Below are 19,876 nucleotides of genomic sequence, written 5' to 3'. Positions count from 1 at the left end.
GTTGCTGCCGCCACAAAGAGCCCGTGGGCAGCACCCCACGAGCGAACTTGAGCCTCGGGACCACAGGTAAGACCAACTTGTATGCTGCAAGTGACCTGCCTGGTGAACTCAAGACACAGGCCCACAGGAACAGCTGAAGACCTGTAGAGAGGGGAAACTACACACCCGAAAGCAGAACACTCTGTCCCCATAACTGACTGAAAGAGAGGAAAACAGGTCTACAGCACTCCTGACACACAGGCTTATAGGACAGCCTAGCCACTGTCAGAAATAGCAGAACAAAGTAACACTAGAGATAATCTGATGGCGAGAGGCAAGCGCAGGAACCCAAGCAACAGAAACCAAGACTACATGGTATCATCAGAGCCCAATTCTCCCACCAAAACAAACATGGAATATCCAAACACACCAGAAAAGCAAGATCTAGTATCAAAATCATATTTGATCATGATGCTGGAGGACTTCAAGAAAGACGTGAAGAACTCCCTTAGGGAAACACAGGAAAACATTAATAAACAAGTAGAAGCCTACAGAGAGGAATCACAAAAATCCCTGAAAGAATTCCAGGAAAACACAATCAAACAGTTGAAGGAATTAAAAATGGAAATAGAAGCAATCAAGAAAGAACACATGGAAACAACCCTGGATATAGAAAACCAAAAGAAGAGACAAGGAGCTGTAGATACAAGCTTCACCAACAGAATACAAGAGATGGAAGAGAGAATCTCAGGAGCAGAAGATTCCATAGAAATCATTGACTCAACTGTCAAAGATAATGTAAAGCGGAAAAAGCTACTGGTCCAAAACATACAGGAATTCCAGGACTCAATGAGAAGATCAAACCTAAGGATAATAGGTATAGAAGAGAGTGAAGACTCCCAGCTCAAAGGACCAGTAAATATCTTCAACAAAATCATAGAAGAAAACTTCCCTAACCTAAAAAAAGAGATACCCATAGGCATACAAGAAGCCTACAGAACTCCAAATAGATTGGACCAGAAAAGAAACACCTCCCGTCACATAATAGTCAAAACACCAAACGCACAAAATAAAGAAAGAATATTAAAAGCAGTAAGGGAAAAAGGTCAAGTAACATATAAAGGCAGACCTATCAGAATCACACCAGACTTCTCGCCAGAAACTATGAAGGCCAGAAGATCCTGGACTGATGTCATACAGACCCTAAGAGAACACAAATGCCAGCCCAGGTTACTGTATCCAGCAAAACTCTCAATTAACATAGATGGAGAAACCAAGATATTCCATGACAAAACCAAATTTACACAATATCTTTCTACAAATCCAGCACTACAAAGGATAATAAATGGTAAAGCCCAACATAAGGAGGCAAGCTATACCCTAGAAGAAGCAAGAAACTAATCGTCTTGGCAACAAAACAAAGAGAATGAAAGCACACAAACATAACCTCACATCCAAATATAAATATAACGGGAAGCAATAATCACTATTCCTTAATATCTCTCAACATCAATGGCCTCAACTCCCCAATAAAAAGACATAGATTAACAAACTGGATATGCAACGGGGACCCTGCATTCTGCTGCCTACAGGAAACACACCTCAGAGACAAAGACAGACATTACCTCAGAGTGAAAGGCTGGAAAACAATTTTCCAAGCAAATGGTCAGAAGAAGCAAGCTGGAGTAGCCATTCTAATATCAAATAAAATCAATTGTCAATTAAAAGTCATCAAAAAAGATAAGGAAGGATACTTCATATTCATCAAAGGAAAAATCCACCAAGATGAACTCTCAATCCTAAATATCTATGCCCCAAATACAAGGGCACCTACATATGTAAAAGAAATCTTACTAAAGCTCAAAACACAGATTGCACCTCACACAATAAAGGTGGGAGATCTCAACACCCCACTCTCATCAATGGACAGATCATGGAAACAGAAATTAAACAGTGATGTAGACAGACTAAGAGAAGTCATGAGCCAAATGGACTTAACGGATATTTATAGAACATTCTATCCTAAAGCAAAAGGATATACCTTCTTCTCAGCTCCTCATGGTACTTTCTCCAAAATTGACCATATAATTGGTCAAAAAACGGGCCTCAACAGGTACAGAAAGATAGAAATAATCCCATGCGTGCTATCAGACCACCACGGCCTAAAACTGGTCTTCAATAACAATCAAGGAAGAATGCCCACCTATACTTGGAAATTGAACAATGCTCTACTCAATGATAACCTGGTCAAGGAAGAAATAAAGAAAGAAATTAAAAACTTTTTAGAATTTAATGAAAATGAAGGTACAACAAACCCAAACTTATGGGACACAATGAAAGCTGTGCTAAGAGGAAAACTCATAGCGCTCAGTGCCTTCAGAAAGAAACAGGAAAGAGCATATGTCAGCAGCTTGACAGCACACCTAAAAGCTCTAGAACAAAAAGAAGCAAATACACCCAGGAGGAGTAGAAGGCAGGAAATAATCAAACTCAGAGCTGAAATCAACCAAGTAGAAACAAAAAGGACCATAGAAAGAATCAACAGAACCAAAAGTTGGTTCTTTGAGAAAATCAACAAGATAGATAAACCCTTAGCCAGACTAAGGAGAGGAAACAGAGAGTGTGTCCAAATTAACAAAATCAGAAATGAAAAGGGAGACATAACAACAGATTAAGAGAAAATTCAAAAAATCATCAGATCTTACTATAAAAACCTATATTCAACAAAACTTGAAAATCTTCAGGAAATGGACAATTTCCTAGACAGATACCAGGTATCGAAGTTAAATCACGAACAGATAAACCAGTTAAACAACCCCATAACTCCTAAGGAAATAGAAGCAGTCATTAAAGGTCTCCCAACCAAAAAGAGCCCAGGTCCAGACGGGTTTAGTGCAGAATTCTATCAAACCTTCATAGAAGACCTCATACCAATATTATCCAAACTATTCCACAAAATTGAAACAGATGGAGCACTACCGAATACCTTCTACGAAGCCACAATTACTCTTATACCTAAACCACACAAAGACACAACAAAGAAAGAGAACTTCAGACCAATTTCCCTTATGAATATCGACGCAGAAATACTCAACAAAATTCTGGCAAACCGAATCCAAGAGCACATCAAAACAATCATCCACCATGATCAAGTAGGCTTCATCCCAGGCATGCAGGGATGTTTTAATATACGGAAAACCATCAACGTGATCCATTATATAAACAAACTGAAAGAACAAAACCACATGATCATTTCATTAGATGCTGAGAAAGCATTTGACAAAATTCAACACCCCTTCATGATAAAAGTCCTGGAAAGAATAGGAATTCAAGACCCATACCTGAACATAGTAAAAGTCATATACAGCAAACCAGTTGCTAACATTAAACTAAATGGAGAGAAACTTGAAGCAATCCCACTAAAATCAGGGAATAGACAAGGCTGCCCACTCTCTTCCTACTTATTCAATATAGTTCTTGAAGTTCTATCCAGAGCAATCAGTCAAGGGGATACAGATCGGAAAAAAAGAAGTCAAAATATCACTATTTGCAGATGACATGATAGTATATTTAAGTGATCCCAAAAGTTCCACCAGAGAACTACTAAAGCTGATAAACAACTTCAGCAAAGTGGCTGGGTATAAAATTAACTCAAATAAATCAGTTGCCTTCCTCTATACAAAAGAGAAGCAAGCTGAGAAAGAAATTAGGGAAACAGGGTTGGGGATTTAGCTCAGTAGGGTTGGGGATTTAGCTCAGTGGTAGAGCGCTTGCCTAGGAAGCGCAAGGCCCTGGGTTCGGTCCCCAGCTCCGAAAAAAAGAACCAAAAAAAAAAAAAAAAAAAAAAGAACCAAAGGAAGAAATTAGGGAAACGACACCCTTCATAATAGACCCAAATAATATAAAGTACCTCGGTGTGACTTTAACCAAGCAAGTAAAAGATCTGTACAATAAGAACTTCAAGACACTGAAGAAGGAAATTGAAGAAGACCTCAGAAGATGGAAAGATCTCCCATGCTCATGGATTGGCAGGATTAATATAGTAAAAATGGCCATTTTACCAAAAGCAATCTACAGATTCAATGCAATCCCCATCAAAATACCAATCCAATTCTTCAAAGAGTTAGACAGAACAATTTGCAAATTCATCTGGAATAACAAAAAACCCAGGATAGCTAAAGCTATCCTCAACAATAAGAGGACTTCAGGGGGAATCACTATCCCTGAACTCAAGCAGTATTACAGAGCAATAGTGATAAAAACTGCATGGTATTGGTACAGAGACAGACAGATAGACCAATGGAATAGAATTGAAGACCCAGAAATGAACCCACACACCTATGGTCACTTGATTTTTGACAAAGGAGCCAAAACCATCCAATGGAAAAAAGATAGCATTTTCAGCAAATGGTGCTGGTTCAACTGGAGAGCAACATGTAGAAGAATGCAGATCGGTCCATGCTTATCACCCTGTACAAAGCTTAAGTCCAAGTGGATCAAGGACCTCCACATCAAACCAGACACACTCAAACTAATAGAAGAAAAACTAGGGAAGCATCTGGAACACATGGGCACTGGAAAAAATTTCCTGAACAAAACACCAATGGCTTATGCTCTAAGATCAAGAATCGACAAATGGGATCTCATAAAACTGCAAAGCTTCTGTAAGGCAAAGGACACTGTGGTTAGGACAAAACGGCAACCAACAGATTGGGAAAAGATCTTTACCAATCCTACAACAGATAGAGGCCTTATATCCAAAATATACAAAGAACTCAAGAAGTTAGACCGCAGGGAAACAAATAACCCTATTAAAAAATGGGGTTCAGAGCTAAACAAAGAATTCACAGCTGAGGAATGCCGAATGGCTGAGAAACACCTAAAGAAATGTTCAACATCTTTAGTCATAAGGGAAATGCAAATCAAAACAACCCTGAGATTTCACCTCACACCAGTGAGAATGGCTAAGATCAAAAACTCAGCGGACAACAGATGCTGGCGAGGATGTGGAGGAAGAGGTACACTCCTCCATTGTTGGTGGGATTGCAAACTGGTACAACCATTCTGGAAATCAGTCTGGAGGATCCTCAGAAAATTGGACATTGAACTGCCTGAGGATCCAGCTATACCTCTCTTGGGCATATACCCAAAAGATGCCCCAACATATAAAAAAGACACGTGCTCCACTATGTTCATTGCAGCCTTATTTATAATAGCCAGAAGCTGGAAAGAACCCAGATGCCCTTCAACAGAGGAATGGATACAGAAAATGTGGTACATCTACACAATGGAATATTACTCAGCTATCAAAAACAACGAGTTTATGAAATTCGTAGGCAAATGGTTGGAACTGGAAAACATCATCCTGAGTGAGCTAACCCAATCACAGAAAGACATACATGGTATGCACTCATTGATAAGTGGCTATTAGCCCAAATGCTTGATTTACCCTAGATCCCTAGAACAAACGAAACTCAAGACGGATGATCAAAATGTGAATGCTTCACTCCTTCTTTAAAAGGGGAACAAGAATACCCTTGGCAGGGAAGAGAGAGGCAAAGATTAAAACAGAGACTGAAGGAACACCCATTCAGAGCCTGCCCCACATGTGGCCCATACATATACAGCCACCCAATTAGACAAGATGGATGAAGCAAAGAAGTGCAGACCGACAGGAGCCGGATGTAGATCGCTCCTGAGAGACACAGCCAGAATACAGCAAATACAGAGGTGAATGCCAGCAGCAAACCACTGAACTGAGAACAGGACCCCCGTTGAAGGAATCAGAGAAAGAACTGGAAGAGCTTGAAGGGGCTCGAGACCCCATATGTACAACAATGCCAAGCAACCAGAGCTTCCAGGGACTAAGCCACTACCTAAAGACTATACATGGACTGACCCTGGACTCTGACCTCATAGGTAGCAATGAATATCCTAGTAAGAGCACCAGTGGAAGGGGAAGCCCTGGGTCCTGCTAAGACTGAACCCCCAGTGAACTAGATTGTTGGGGGGAGGGCGGCAATGGGGGGAGGGTTGGGAGGGGAACACCCATAAGGAAGGGGAGGGGGGAGGGGGATGTTTGCCCGGATACCAGGAAAGGGAATAACACTCGAAATGTATATAAGAAATACTCAAGTTAATAAAAAAATGTAAAAAAGATTATATGTTGATAGTTGCAATACACTGTGTGTTTTGATTTGAGTATTAGGATATTGATGTGTACTACATATGACACTGAAGTATAAAAACGGTTTGGATTTAAATTCCTATTGGGCAATGAACTATCACTTTTAGTTGGTAATTTGACCTTTCTAATTAAATCACATTTAATCTCTGTATGCATAGTATACAGCCAGATTGACTCAAACGTTAATTAAGTGGGAAACTAAAAGTAAAGAACTTACCATTTGGTACACGGATAGTGATGGCTATTAATAGTGCTCAACCACAGCCCAAGCTTTAGTTCAAAATGCATCACAAAATTTTTTTTGAAAATACATATACTAAGACCTCATCTAAATATTCTAATTCCGTGTCTCTGCAGCAAGTCTCTGTATTTACTTCAGGTTCCAGGAAGACCTGGACACATAATCCCAGGGAAGAAGACTTTATTCAGTGCTACTGTTAGATTCATTAGGGGAAGCTTTGCTTAAAAAGCACAGCAGCTGAGCTGGATTTGGTCATTTCTTCACTTCAGCTTTTACCATCCTGAGGGAGTAGTCTGGTGCCCCTGAGCAAATGAAATAATACAAGGTCTGGCTCATAGTCGAAAGGAAATAATACACAGAACAAACTCTGATGAAGGTGAGCCAGATGAAGAGATCAAAGGTAACAGAATTACATAGCCCACACTTCAACCACGCAAGGAGTCAAAGGGCATGATGATGCAGTCAGTTAAAAACTAAGACACAAGGAAAAAAATCTATCAGTGACTATGTGGGCAATCACAACAAATGGCTGATGAGTGAAAAGGAAGGCAGAGATGAACAGGAGGCTCCTAGAGCTGGAAGGCAAGGCAGGTGGTCAAAAGCTGAGGCAGGGCAGCGGGAGCCAGATGATCTGCAAGGAAGGTGAGCAGGACAGGTACCGGGTACCAGCGTTAGGGAGAGCTTGACTCCAAGGCAATCTTCAGTCCCTGGCAGGAAGCTTCTTACAGACTTCCTGCTATAGCAGGGACCAGTCTAGGCCTGTAGGTGGAAGCAAGAAAATGCATGAAAATGGAGAAGGCAAGGCTAATGTAATGAGAACAGGAATAGTAATAAGATCTCTGTCAAAATGGAGACACCCCCACCAAGACACAAAGCCACAAAGAAATCATAGTTATTACTCAAACAGAAGCTTACAAGCAAGAAATTATAACTCATGCCTAAAGTGTGTCAGCATAATGTATATTTTAGAAGAAAAATGGAAATAGTAATTCCATTCATGGATTGTCACGGCAGAATCTTTAATGACCATATTATCTAGTAGAAGGAACAAGGATAAGGTACATCCCAGTATGATGTAGGAGTCTTAGGATAGAGTTAATATTAGGTTACCAGGAAGACTCCTCACTGAAAGTAAAGCATTAAATAGCTCACCAGAGATAACAAGGACATGATATGATCCACTTTGGATAAACAGCATGCATAAAATCACAATGGTGGGGTTGGAATAGAATGTTTGTAGAGAAATAGTTCAGTAGGGCTTCCATATGTATTGCACAGCAGAGAAGAATGGAAAGTTCAGACTAAGGACAAAAAACACACACAGCAGGCCTCATTAAAATGCAGGGTTTTTTAAAAAAAAGAAGGGAAATGAAGTCAGATAAAGGTGGCAGGAAGGATCCTGAGGGAAGAAAGCAGGAAAAGGGGGTGATTATGACCAAAAGTCAGTGTATATAAAATATTAAATTGTCAAGGAATAGGTAAAATTCTACAATGGAAAATAAAAAATTAAATATACATGGATTCTAAGTAGCATACATAAATTCAAATATACACATATCAGGCAAGGTGGAGCAGCATTTATAACTACAAGTAAACTGGTTTAGTAGAACTGAGTAGAACCTATTTCTGAGTGAAATCTATTGCATAGACAATAGGCCCAAGATTGCTAAATGGAATTACATTAGATTATAAAGCTTAAGAGCAATAAAAGAAAGAATCAACAGAATAAAAAGAATGAGAGAATAATTTGTCTGCTGTACTTCAGGCAGGAGATTAACATTTAGACTTTACAAAGAACAGCAAAAATTAAACACCAAACAAAACTTCCAATCCATAAAGGGGCCAACTGTCGGAACAGACAGTTCTCAAAAGAAAAACTATAAGTAGCTACTAAGCATATTCAAAGGTGTCCGATAATTCTAATCATTGAACAAATGCAAAGTAAAATTATTTTAAGATTTTATCACACCCAAGACAAAATGACCACCACGAAAATAATAGAATGAAAAGATGTTTAGGATACAAGAACGAAAGAACCCTTATCACTGTGGGTGCATGCGGAAACTTTGCAGCTACTATGCAGCTCAAAGTGGAGGGTTCTCCAAAATCTAATAACAGAACCATATGATAGAGCTTTCTCTCTCCTGGGCATATACCCAAAGGGCTCTATATCCTACTACAGGGATACTTGCACAATATTCTTTGATGCTATTCCTTCAAAGTAGCAAGGAAATAAAATAAGGCCAAATGCCTATCAAAGAAAAAGGTAATGGAAATGTGGCACATACACACAATGGAATTTTATTTAAAGACAAACATAAATTTTGATGAAAATAAATGGAACTGGAAAAATGTATCAATCAATCAGTGTAACCACGGCCCAGAAAGACAAATATTGTATTTTCCCATGTATATGTGAATCATAGCCCCAAGCTGTTAAATGTGCATCCAGGTGAATACAGACATGGGCAAGGGCTAGGAATCTAAACTGGGACCCAAGTGAAGCTTCAAGGGAAGAAGAGGAAGACAATATAACAAGGCAGAAGGAGGAACACTGGGGTAAAGGACAGAACAGGAAAAGGAAAGACAAGGAAGTAAAGAGGAACTTGGGAGGGACTAAACAAAATGAAATACATGTGAAAACACATTACTTTGTAAGCTAATTTTAAAAATAAGAATATTCAAGGAAGTTAGTTGTCATGTGCTGCTTGAAGTTTGATCTGATGAACAAGTCTAGTCTTGGTCAACCCCTCCCATAATTGCATTCTTTCGATTTTAGTGGAGGTGGTCTGTCCTGGGAAAAGGATTTCTGCTTAGTCTTAGTGTGTTATTTGCTAATCTGAAATAAGTATCTTTGCTAGTATTTCTGTTCTCATTTTAATTCCATGTTCAATGAAATGGTTATGCATTAATGAGTTCTACTGAAAATTTCTCGTATCTAATAATAAACCCAGTCTCTTAAAAAGAAGTTGGTTTAGACCAGTGTTGAAAATACACAGGATCCTTTCTGTCATCACTTGTGCCACTGCCTGCCTGGAGTCCAATTCCTCCACCACCACCTCTGGCACCTCCATCAGCTTTGCCTTTCCCACCTGAGGAACCACCGCTCCAGCCCATTTGAAACTCCACCTTCACTTCTTCTACTTCCCCCACCAACTTTGCCACCATCATTACATGGCTGGAGTGGAGGTTGGAGTCAGTCCAAGGTAGCAGTGTAAGTGACAACCTAAGGTATACTGATCACCAGGATGAATGTGCTGATGGCTGTGGTAGCAATAGCAACAATGAAAAGACACATGAGCAGGTTTACCTACTAAGGAGAGAGATAAGAAAAGTTAAAAAGGATAATTCTGCTGGTCCTATATGAAAACAGACAAGAATATTAAAATACCAGAATAGGAATAAACAGCAACAGTGCCTTCTGTAACTATAATTTCCATACCATGCCTATCTACAGGTCCCTACATGTATTGTGTAGTTCTGTGCTTGCCACTATGGTTTTGTATTTAGCAATACACCATTAGCCACAGGACCTTCTCTTTCTCCGCTCCCCTCCCCTCCCCTCCTCCTCCTCCTCCTCCTCCTCCTTCTTCCTCTTCTTCCTCTCTCTCTCTCTCTCTCTCTCTCTCTCTCTCTCTCTCTCTCTCTCTCTCTAATCCCAAACATATAACCTCTCAGTCTTCTGCAAAACAGGACTCAGAATCTGCTTTTTCCCGGAAACCTTTTCTAGTTCTCTCTTCTTCTAAGAGAAGCAAAATGTTCTCTGGACTTCTAGAATCACTCACTGCCCATGGTCTATCCCAGCTTTTTTCCACACTCTGTTTTAGTTATTTCATCTCCAAAAAAAATAACAAAAGTCCTCAGACTGCATAATGCTTTCACTCATTCACTCAAAAAATAAAAAACTAAAATACAATTACTAATAACATTTTTTAAAACTACCAAAGCTGGGTTTGCAATCCCAGTATGAATGGAGCCAAGTAAGATGATTGTGAGTTCCAGATTAATCTGAGCCACATAGCAAAAGTATGCCTCAAAATCAACAAAACCAAAAAGTTCTAATGAACAGTTTCATGTCAACTAATGTTCTGCTCTGTTTGGCAAATGGAAATGTTTGGCAGAGACCAATTGACCCATCAGTCCTAAAATGTCTATCATTTCACCTCTTTACAGGAAAGATGTGCCAATCCCTACAGAAACAGTGATTCAATCCTACCCTATAGGGCTCTACTTCTGTAGGATATAATAATGGTTAAAGCACATAAATTCTTAAGGTGGGATTTGAAACCATGTGGAGGATATAGAAGTACTTGATGCAAGCTTTGAGACAGTAGGGGTTTCTAGATGTAGCACTCATTACTCTCCAGAATGTTGATGGATGAGCCATCATGTTGAGAAGGCAGAACTCATTTAGGAGGTGAAACACTTGAAGGAGACTCATGCATATGTCTGGGCCACCATTCCAAAGCACTACAGAGATCTCCATCAGTAGGAATTAAATTAAGATCACACTATAATAGTCATAACGGTCAGTTTATTGTAAAGTTAACATATCCAAATAGCTCAGGCCATTATCCAGTTCCTAAGAAATACTATTCCAAGTTGGGACTCCCTATAAATAAAATAGCAACTCTGATTCTGGTGATTGACCCAAGGGGCTAGCTTTTAAATTTGCCTGGAACTGAGAAGTCCTATATATAGTACATATTACTCTTTAAAGTCTTTTCAGAATTTGATGTCAATTTTAATACCAAAGCCAAGCCTAAAAAATATGACACTAATACTCCCTTGGTTTTTCCTTTAACACACATACATAAATAGACATATATAGACACATATTACAATCACATGGGAACACACAACCTGAAAACAAATACGTGTGTGTGTGTGTGTGTGTGTGTGTGTGTGTGTGTGTGTATCCTACATATGTATATTTCTTTGGTAAATATGCAATTAAATGTAATGTATGCATGCTTACAAATTTGTCATTATTGAAGATGGCTACTAAAGTGTTGATTCGGTTGGTCAGAAGGACTTCCCATGGAACTCTGTCAAGAAAGCAAGCATGTGAGGCCATCTCTGAGCTCATGGGGAATAGCACTAATATTTCCTTGCTTCTCTGGTAACATCTGCTTTGGATAGAGGGGGTGGAGTTAATGTATTTGCTATCCTTCCCTTAGAAGTTCCAAATATTGACAGACTTTTTAAGTATATTCAAAATTCCACAGGTAATGGGATAGTGATTGGCTCTTCCAAGAACTGACACACAGATTTGCAAATGAAAAATTAGTTTTCTCCAAGGGAATCTTACTGGAGAAACAAACCACTGTTAAGGGCAGGCTCCATGCCCAGCAGTAGATGACAACACAAAATGAACTCAATGGCCTCTCTAGAGGTTCTTTGTCTCATAACATTGAACTAGGGCATTTTTCTTTTGTCAACTTGCAGGTCCTTTGTGTATATATTCTGGCTTTTAGTTTTGTGCTTTTAAAGAATTCCTATGTGTGAATATGTGTCTCTGCATGTATATATGTTTCTTGTGCCTTTTTCTGTTTGCATTTTCTTACCTAGATTTGCTTGTTTTGTTTTATCTTACTGTATTTTATTATTATTCCTTAGATGCCTGTGGTTTTTTGTTTGTTTGTTTGTTTGTTTGTTTGTTTGTTTGTTTCCCAAGGAGAGACAAAAAGCGCATGGATCCAGATGGGAGGGAATTCAGGGAGGAAAGGAAGGGAGAGGGGAAATCATAATGAGGACATATTGTATTTTTAAAAATCTACTTTCTATACTAAAATCTACTATTCCATATCTAGATTTTATATAAAAACTATTTTCTATAATTAAAACCAACCAAGATAGATGATAAACATCTTGATGCAGATGAGCTGGATGGAGGGGATAAGACTAGTATCTTACATCTGCAAAGCACCGGGGTGATTTCCCTGTGTCTTCATGAGTTTCATCTTACTGACATCCGTAATTCCCTTTAAGTTTTAGCTCCTCTACCATGGTCATATATAATTTTTCCAGAGATCACTCCTGTGCTAAGTTCAGGGGCAGGCCTTCCCAGGAAATTCAGGAAGCCCTCTGCTCTCAGATAACATGTTATCACATTTTAAGACACATTGAGGGAATCAGTTTTCATTAAGTACCTAATATATTCAAGAGAAAATAACAGAGTATATTAGGACTGTCTGAATATTGTTACATAACTCAAAAAGCATAGTGCAAGGATTTACTGCACTAGGCTGTCAAATAGACAATGTGACAGAGATATAGCCATTACTTTTTGTACCAGACACTGTGCAAGGTAGCAGAGAGAGGGCACAAATAAGAAGAAATGCCTAACGGTAAGAACTCTCAAACATTTTTCTAAGAGTCTCAATTCTTAGTCTCTCTAGAAATTGGGTATCCAAATTAGTCACAGGAGAAGTGTGTTAAATTTCTAAATATGCTGCCAGGCAATGGTAGCACTGGGAAGACTAAGGCAGGTGGATCTCTGTCAGTTCGAGCATGAGAGCCAGGGCTGTACTGAGAAACCCACTAACTGAGACTCGTTTACCATAGTTTACTTTGGGAAATTCAAAGCCAGGTGGTCCTTGCCTGGATCTCACTCATTTTTGGCATGCATATTACCTGAAGTAGCCTTTACATCTGTCTCTATCTTAGTTACACTGGAAAGTGTGCCAGTGTTCTACAGCATCCAACGCTTTGTGAACAACGTTTATAACTATGGCTAACCTGCAAAATCATGCCCTGAGCATGACCTATGACCTACAGTGACACAGCGCCGCAGCACCATCATGGCCTCCTCCCTCATCTCCTGTGTCCATGATGTAGAAACTTGCTACTGTGCTGATTTCTCCCTCATCAGTCACCTCAGTACGTTACTAGCTTGCCACGTAATAACATCATTAAAGACATTAATTCCAACTTGATGAGAGTCTGTTTCTCCTTTCCATGAAACTACAGCACTATCTGTACTCACCTTTTTGCCCAAAATTTCATAGGATGGCCAGATATGATATGATAACAGGAAACTGTTACAATTACAAGGTAGAACCAAGAATAATGGAATTTCGTATTCAAACGCAGTTCTCAAGTATTGCTTCTCAATCTGTCTGAGTCTCCTCTGCACTCCGGATTCCAGCTCAAAATTCCTCTGCCAAACTTGATTATTAGTTCAAATATTGCTTAAACAAAGAAAAACCAGTCATTTCCCCTAAACCCCATCTCAATCATCAATACAATCTGGTCTTATCTAAGAAAGCTGTCTACTTAATCGTTCAATTGCTCTGGCCAAATAGTCTGACAGTCTTGACTCTTTTTCCCCATAGACTGCTTATGCAAACCACTGGTAAATCCTGTTGGCTTGATATCTAACCAGTCTGAAATATCTTCCTGTCTTATCCCTGTTAGCCTCTGAGCCCATGACTCTATCTCCAATTCTAAGAACTTTAAGATACTTACTGGCTAAGATGACTGTTTGCTCTTTCCGTTAGGGTTTCGGGTTTTAGAAGGCAGGGATCATAATTGTTTTGTGTTTTGCTGCATTTCTAGCAAACAAGCTGCCATATAAAAATTATTCAACAAACACTGACTCTGCCACTTTCCATGATGTTTTTGATATTATAATTTATTTACAATACATCTCTCTTCCTTACTTTTCTTCCAAACCCTCCCAAATACCTCTCTCCAGTCTTTCTTCAAATCTGTGGCCTTTTTTTGTCCATTGGAGGAACCACTTTTTTATTATAAAGTTTTCAACAGTACTCTTAGATATGGGAATATCACTAAAGAGTATTTATGGATATTTGTTTCTTCACGTATAACATGAGACAAATTAGACAGTGTATAAATTCCCTACCCATGTAAAAAATATCTACAACTGTGTGTACATGCAGAGCTGACTTAAATTATAGAATATTCCTTTTCCACTCAATCCACTGTGTGATATCCACTTGGCTTCCTTTCATTGTTATGTCTGATAATATGCATGCCGTCCCAGTTCACAGAGCACTTTTATTATTCTTGTCTCCTTTGACGTTATATCATTTTACCTCACTGGTGAAGGTCTGTAGACTCAGAGAAGTTATGAGATTGTTTTTAAACTTGCCATGTATCTCATTTCAGTTAACTTATCCACGATGAAAAAAGCATATTATCTAATATTTGACATTTTTATAATCATGGTGTGTACCAAGAACTGACCAAAACACTATTTTAACTAATATTGATTGCTACATATGTGACTTAAGGAATTCTAACTCCATTTTTCAATCCCCATGAGGGTTTCATAAGACACTAACCCAACACACCTTGACAAGAGCTTCTGCCAGTTTAACCTTATGACGGCTAACTTTCCAAGTCAATTTGAATGGACTTGGAATCATGGACATCAGGACATGTCCATGTGGTAGTTTCCAGAAACATTTAACAAAAGAGAGACTTACCCTGAATATGAACAGCACCTTTTCATGGGCTGGGGTGCAAAGACTAATAAAAAGGAGGAAGCCATCTGATAACAAGCACTCCTGTCTCTGATTTGCTAGCTGCAGTCACAGTGGTACTAGCCACCTTGAGCGCCTATCACTGTGTGCTCTCTGTTATTCTGGAATCTTCTCAAAATCTGAGCCCAAATACACCCTTCCTCCTTTGAGTTTTCTGTTTGAGTGTGTTATCATAGCAATGAGTCCTGAAAAGACCCATGAGACCAAAACTGCTCCCTTCTCACTGTGAGAGCACCGACTATTTCTTCTACTTGTATATTATGTTGAACAAATGACTGCCTCCAGAAATCTGCTGGAAAGTGTAGGAGTATAGCATAATTTTGAAGGTTTAACTACAGAATAGCATTTCCATACAGATGGGGGCTTCCACATAGTCCACCTCTAGTTGGAATGCTACAGGAATTCAGTGGCTGCTGAGAGGAGAATCAGTCTCCCCCACAGATGACCTCCATGTAGATTCTCCAATCTCAAGTGGTCAGCTCTAGACATGTACACATGTAAACAGTACTAAATTGACTTAGGGTGTATGTTACATGCGCACAAATATGAACTGAATGAGAGATTCTACTGCTGTGTCTCAGGGTCCTTTCTCAGCGTCTTGCTTCATGACCACAGAGCATGCATGCATGTGTGTGTGTGTGTGTGTGTGTGTGTGTGTGTGTGTTTGTGTGTGTGTGTGTATATACATATATGTGTGTATGTGGAAGAAGAAGAAGAGGAGGAGGAGGAGGAGGAGGAGGAGGAGGAGGAAAAAAGAGATCATGAATTTGGCAGAGAAGGGACAGGAGTGGTCAGCTACTGTACTCATGTGTGAAACACTCCAAAATTAAAGTTAAATAAAAATAATTCGGCTTCAAGTTAGGCAACAGGTATTTGTTATATCCTTGATTTCCAAAGACCTTTTTAATATCTGTGCACTACACTGCCAAGGAATGAGGAACAATGCTCCCGTTGGGAAGCAAACCATCCTGGTTCCACAGTATAGTCAGTGGCAGCTGCCCTTGCATTGCATCCCTTAGCTCATGGAAGGAGGAGCGACCATACAAGCTCTGAGTAGTCCTAGGGGACTTGGACTTTTTTGATGGACTATGTAGAACTGCATGTTTGATGAAAGCAAACCTCCTCCTCCTGGTCTCTTCAGAATCTTACCTTTCCAGAAGAGCAGGCACAGGAGTTGATGCTTAGTTTGGTATTTGCGCTAACAAATTAAAACACGATTTCTCTCCAGCCTCCTGAGGCTTTTCAGCTTCTTCTAAAACCAGCGCAAATTCTCTCTCCATTTTCCTAGCGTTAAAGAATGTGTTATTGTTGTCAGTCCTATTATCTCCTAATAGCCAGAAAGAAAGTGGTCATATATGCCTCCAGATCAGACATCAGAACAATTAGACGGATGCCTTGCTTGGAGGAAGTGGGCAAGGTAATTGGTGAACTTGGAAAGGGCTTGCAGATGCATAAATGTTTGTCCCCAGTTGGGAGTGTTGTCTCCTGTGAACGCAAGCATCCTTAGATGGTAAGAGGAATTTTTCCAAGAGCAGGCTGTCCCAAAGGCCCCCTTGGGTTCATGCTGTGGTTTTCCAGGGTTTTAGATCTCCAGCTCCAAGATGAGAATACTCCTGCCTCAGGCCCCTAGCCAACCCCCAGGGCTTCGGTGCAGCCCTGCAATACAGACAACCCATCTCCCGCCCTAGATGAGGCTCCCCCAACTGGCGGGAAACGGAGACACTGCAGTGCGACACCCTGCCGGGAGCTGAATCTGAAGCCAGAGCTAATGAGCCACATGGGCCCTGGTGACAGCGGCCTGACCTTGGTTTGTGAGCCCCAGAACAGGACCCTGTGGGTAATTGGTCGCCAGCGTCTTTGCGCCCCTACCTACCGGTCCAGAGTCTCCGGCCTCCGGCGCCTGTCCCCACGTGTTCCGAAGCCCCAGGTGCCGCCGCGCTGGCTCCAGAAGCCAAGAGGCCGAGGGGACCGGAGCGCGCTGGCGGCTGCCGCACCACGTGTGCTAACCCGGCTGGCGCGGGCGGAGCGGGCCGGGGCTGGCTCCTCCAGCCCCAGCGCAAACCGGTTGCCACGCGCCGAGTCGCCGGCCGGCGGCCCAGTCCAACACAAGCCTCTAGGGCATTCAGGCACACTGTCTGGACAGCGCAATGGACAAGGTCTGCAAAGGAAACGGTAAGATGCACGCTTTGGTGTCAATGTCTGCGGGCACCGCAACCAATGCCTTGGGTTCAGTGAGGGCAGAGAGGACTGCTGATCCCAGAACTTCCCCTTCCATTGAAGGAGGCACCCAGGGTGCCCTAGACAACCTCAAGGAGGTCATGGGAAATTGAACACAGGGGTGCTCTCCACAGGACACCAAGGCAAAAGTGGCTCTGTCTGATTGGTTATTGAAAGGATCTAACTAGAATCTGCAACAATCAGGTTGGCTAGACCAGCATGTTGGCCATCAGTTCTGCGTGTCCCTTGCCTGGTATTTCTCAGAAGCCAGGCTTGGAAATGGTGGCTTTAGAAAGGGAAGGTTCAGTTAAAAGGTGTCATCAAAAGGCCTCTGGGGGATGGGTCATTCCCACGTTTGCAGTCTTCATATGTGTGTTTCCTGGGTGATTTTTTATAAAGATTATCCTAGGTGAAAAGATGAATGGGAATTTCATTGCTGTGTTACTGAAGAGGTTGAACATGTTCTAATGGGTGGTGTCAACAGCTTACAATATATCATGTGAGTTGTAGAACCAACCAATTGAAGGAATATGGAACCTTAAATTGGTGTGGGGTGGGGGGGAGACACCTAAATCTTTAAATGAAGAAGGCACTTGGGAGAACATTTCTTTCCCGGTGCTTTTATCTTTTCCAGTGCAGTGGAACTGAGTGAGAAACTCTACCGCTGTGTGTGTCTCAGGGTCCTTTCTCAGCGTCTTGCTTCAAGACCACAGAGCATGGCAACTCAAGTCCTGAATGTCTTTTTCCAAAAAGAGCCAAACTTGAACCCAGTGCAGTTCAGAATTTGCATTTTAGATTCTGCTGTAGCAATGCCGGCTCGGTGTTTCATCAAGCATATTTGGGAAATGGTGTCTTTTCTACCTGCAAAGGAAACCCTCGGGGCAAAAGAAATCAAGCAGGCTCTCTGTGCCAAAATTTCTCCATGTGGCATTTGAGAGAATAGTACATTTGTCACTTTGAAAGCAGTGTATTACTATAAAGCATATTTCCATTACCTTGACAATAGCACTGTTTAAATGAAAATCCATGTAAAGCGCACTGTTTAATCTATTTTAAGTTGTATTTCATTAACTTGATGTGGACTTTATAGTTACAGTCCTTAAGGTGATATCTTAATAAAACTAAACAACCAGATATATTAAGTATGCCACCCTGAAAACTGCTGGATTCCAATTTCTTTCTTATTTATTTATTTATTTATTTATTTATTTATTTATTTATTTATTTATTTATTTTTGTGTGTGCATGCGTATGTACTTGGTTGCGTGCATCTCCTGGAACATGTATAGAGTTCCTAGGATAACTTTCAGGAGTTGGCTCTCTTCTTCTACCTTATGGGTTTGGGGTTGAAGCTCTGTTTAATGGTCTTGGAGATAAGCAACTTTGTCTGCTGAAACACCTCACAATCCCCAGCTTTTAATTTTGTAGATGAGCAAGTGAGGCTGGCCGAAAATGTCACCAGGGATGTGAACAATTAGCTACTGGCAAATTTCAAACCACTGTGCCCTGATGTCCAGACATAGAACTTATGGATATTTCTAAGTGAGTGATTTTCTAAAGTAGAAGTGATTTTCTTAGCTACATTGTTAGAGAAGTGTGGCTCTAAAGAAACAGTGTGAGGGTAAACTCTGGGATGATGGCATGCTTGTGCATCATGACTGTGACGGTTTCACACATCTATGCACATGACAAAAGGTCAGATCTTTAGACATATTACACAATGTCAATTTCCTAATGATGTTGTGCTATAGCTCTATAATATATAGTTGCTGGGGGAAAAAACTGGATGCAGGGCACATGGGACCTCTCTCATTTCTACTACTCATGAAATTATAATTATTTCACAATTAATGCCTTTCTTTAAGGTCATTTTACAAGTATAACAAAGTCCAAAAATTGCCTGTTTTTTAAAAATAAATCCAAGCATCCACAAAATGTTAATTTAAGATGTGTGTGTATTCTAAGACATTTAATACACACTTAAAATATTTGTTATATAAACTAAGACTTGTATACTTCTTTACTGGTATTTTCAAAGACCAACTTTTGTATACAAGCTGCTGTACTATAGAATACACATTCTTAGGTACTAGTCCTCGTGCAGGATACCAACACAGCATAATTCAACAGTATTTTAACAGTTTAATCATTGATTTGGGAGGATTTTTCCTTAATCTTGGGAAAATGGGAAAATAATCTCAGAAATGTTTCCTGTGTTAAATTAGCAGCCTGAATGGTTTCCTTCCCTAGTATATTTTCTCCTGATTGAAAATACTAAGAACCTGCATCTATGTAGAAGTTTGTGCTTTCTTCCTGCTAGTCCCATGCTCCCAGAAATAAGGCTCAGACTGAAAGTATATTTACAAATACCTTGGCCACGTAAATAGGCTCATCTCTGACTAGCTCATAATTTAATATAACTCATTTACTTCAATCTACATTCTGCCACATGGCTAGTTACCTGAGCTCAGATACCATAGGCCCACCTTATCACATCTTCCCGGGTGATTCTCCTGAGTTGAGTCTATCCCAGAATTCTTTCTGCTTTCTGGGATGTTCCACCTTTTATTATTCCCTTTCCTGTATGCCATAGCTTTTTGTTTTGCCTTGGTTTTTTGTTTTTATCCTGACATATAAGACATCCATACAGACACAAGATATTCTCTCTACAAGTCTATAATTTTCCTTTCATCTTAACAGAGGATTTTCTGTGCTTCAGGCACCCGAATGCACAGTCACCTC

General features: G+C 40.3%; 2 protein-coding genes across 20 annotated transcripts in view; one reads left to right on the top strand and one right to left on the bottom strand.

The window, feature by feature from the left end:
- Smg5l1 (Smg5 nonsense mediated mRNA decay factor like 1) overlaps positions 1–19,876 on the bottom strand; it is a 134,361-nt gene that overhangs the window by 86,225 nt on the left and 28,260 nt on the right. The window contains exon 1 of one of the 17 annotated variants that reach the window (XM_039079154.2): positions 16,791–16,881. The exons of 15 other annotated variants lie outside the window; for them this stretch is intronic. The gene's annotated coding sequence lies outside the window, so the exon portion shown is untranslated. Of the gene's footprint in view, positions 1–16,790; positions 16,882–19,876 lie in introns of those variants that run through there. One more of the 17 variants, XM_039079159.2, reaches the window with a different exon arrangement.
- Positions 16,849–19,876, top strand: part of Sybu (syntabulin) — a 101,752-nt gene continuing 98,724 nt past the window's right edge. The window contains exon 1 of one of the 3 annotated variants that reach the window (XM_063264119.1): positions 16,849–17,089. The gene's annotated coding sequence lies outside the window, so the exon portion shown is untranslated. The remainder of the gene's footprint in view (positions 17,090–19,876) is intronic. The other 2 variants (XM_039080175.2, XM_063264118.1) reach the window with 2 other exon arrangements.

This window comes from Rattus norvegicus, chromosome 7 (assembly GCF_036323735.1).
Source record: "Rattus norvegicus strain BN/NHsdMcwi chromosome 7, GRCr8, whole genome shotgun sequence".
In the NCBI taxonomy this organism is placed as follows: domain Eukaryota; kingdom Metazoa; phylum Chordata; class Mammalia; order Rodentia; family Muridae; genus Rattus; species Rattus norvegicus.
This window is presented reverse-complemented; position numbering and strand designations above follow the sequence as displayed.